Below are 2,500 nucleotides of genomic sequence, written 5' to 3'. Positions count from 1 at the left end.
TTCTCTGTAAACAGACGTCAGTCGACGTGTCTCTTTCTGTGCGTTATAGTTTATCTTGTATATCTTATAATATTGTACGTCGCCTTATACACACACACGCACACCCCTGAGCAGTCTTTGCACACGTGTGGTGCGCTCCTTGTACTGCCACAAACATGCATTTGTGCTGGTTTTATTTTGATGTACTCTTCTTAAAAATGTTGTAATGACACTGACTGACTCACTGTGCATTTTTAAAGACAACTTGTTCCTTCTTTGTCATTGCCATCTGCCATCAATTCCCTTGGCAACAGCTATTCCTGAAATAATTGAACTCCAAGTGCAAAGGTTTAGTTATAACTAAGGGGTATAAAAACAACGACATAATGTGGTAGTAAAGTCTATAGATTGGAAGGCATTACCCTTGACAGTGTTTGAGAGCTAGAGGACTGATGGTGGACCCTGTAATGGATTTTAATTTAGACACTATAGTATACCGTGTGTATATATATATATAAAGTATATAACACTACCAAGGATATTGAACACTGCTGATGTCTATAGGGAACTGCTAAGGCTAAAGGACAAACTAGGGCCAAAGGACACGCCATTAAAGCCATCCACCCACTACCGACAACCACGTATAGCAACCAGCAGGACCTGCAGAGCAGTGTGTGTGTGTGTGTGTGTGCTAACAGGGTGGAGTGTATGGTGTGTGAGTGGGGGCAGGTTAAGATACTGGCGAGGCTGGTATTATATTCGTGACACTTCCTGTTCCTTGATGGTGTAACCTGTGGACTTTAGCCCCTGTAAAAAAGGCTGTGTGTGTGTTAGTGTGTATGTGTGTGTGTGTGTGTGTGTGTGTGTGTGTGTGTGTGTGTGTGTGTGTGTGTGTGTGTGTGTGTGTGTGTGTGTGTGTGTGTGTGTGTGTGTGTGTGTGTGTGTGTGTGTGTGTGTGTGTGTGTCTGTCCTGTATGTGTACCTGCATGCACACCCTGTGAATGAGGGATGAATGGTGACCCAAAGATCTAATGCTGATTAATAATATGAAGTCACTACAATACAATGCCAATGTACGATTAGCATAGGAGTTCTATACTCGAAGAAACACACACACAGAATTATGTCGAATCGTAACACAGGGTGGACCTTCGGGGACAACTGTATGCGTGTGTGTGTGTTTGTGTGTGTGTGTGTGTGTGTGTGTGTGTGTGTGTGTGTGTGTGTGTGTGTGTGTGTGTGTGTGTGTGTGTGTGTGTGTGTGTGTGTGTGTGTGTGTGTGTGTGAGAGTGTGTGTGTGTATGTGTGTGTCTGTGTGGGTGTGTGCGTCAGTGTTAAGCGGGAGGGAGCTGGTATAAATGTTGGAACAACACACACCATAGTGCATTTATGTAAGGTAAGAGCATATCAATGTTATAACACATAGAAACTCTTTGACCTCTAATCCACACACGGCCAGTAAAGTCTTTATCACGAGGGGGACAGTGTCAACGTCAGCAGTGATTGTCTGGACGCAGGTCTGCCACGGCCTTGAACACGCACTGATTAGGCTGAGGAATGTTTGCCAGCAGACGTAAAGCTTCTTTCAGATGAAGCTAAAACCAAATTAGCGGGCTCCCCGATGAATACACCCAGTTGTGCGAGGACTGGACGATGGGGGGGATCTACTCGCTGACTTAATACTTAATCTACACCGCTTTGTCGAGATTTTACTCTTTTCTTTTCCAGAGGGATAAAACAAAGTGATTGATGATTCAAAATGGGCGACTACTAGTCTGAGGTTAAACAAGTTCAGGCTCTTCACGCTGTCAATAATGCATTCTGGTCTTTTGGAGATTTCTTCAGTGGGAAAAAACTCTTTAGACTTGAAGCTGAATGATTGCCCCTTTAAAATGGCTGACCATGATATTTTTTTTATAATACTTTGACAGTTGCAAGTCTGTGTCCTTTTTCTAAATATGCTTATATAAGGGCTCAAATATAAGGGCTCCAACATAAGGGTGTAAGATAACAAGATAAGATTGTTTATTCCAATAACTGTGAGTAACTGAAACAGAATAACCATGTCTGCAACCAGCACAATCCGTCCTCCTGTCCCGACGTTCAGGACTGTCTCTGTCTGAAGGGCCCTCTGGGGCCTCGCAGCAGAGCCAAGACCCTCTAGAGAACCTATGGTTCCACCTGTCTCCTGCTCTGTTGGTAGAACTCTCTCTCTCTCTCTCTCTCTCTCTCTCTCTCTCTCTCTCTCTCTCTCTCTCTCTCTCTCTCTCTCTCTCTCTCTCTCTCTCTCTCTCTCTCTCTCTCTCTCTCTCTCTCTCTCTCTCTCTCTGTCTCTCTCTCGCTCTCTGTATCTCTCTCATCCTCCCTATGTGCCTCAGCTTTCATCTCTGTCCCTACTGAACTCTCTCCCCCCTCTCCCCCCTCTCCCCCCTCTCCCCCCCTGCCCCCCGTCGGGCTCTGTTGAGCGGCAGGAATGAGGGCAACAGGTAGCGGTGAGGAGGTGAAACAAGGAAGGGAAGAA

The 2,500-nt window shown here is 45.4% G+C and overlaps 1 protein-coding gene across 5 annotated transcripts in view; it reads left to right on the top strand.

The window, feature by feature from the left end:
* rbm47 (RNA binding motif protein 47) overlaps nucleotides 1–2,500 on the top strand; it is a 33,307-nt gene that overhangs the window by 14,565 nt on the left and 16,242 nt on the right. The gene's annotated exons all lie outside the window — the stretch shown is intronic.

Source organism: Gadus morhua, chromosome 3 (genome assembly GCF_902167405.1).
Source record: "Gadus morhua chromosome 3, gadMor3.0, whole genome shotgun sequence".
NCBI lineage: Eukaryota > Metazoa > Chordata > Actinopteri > Gadiformes > Gadidae > Gadus > Gadus morhua.
This window is presented reverse-complemented; position numbering and strand designations above follow the sequence as displayed.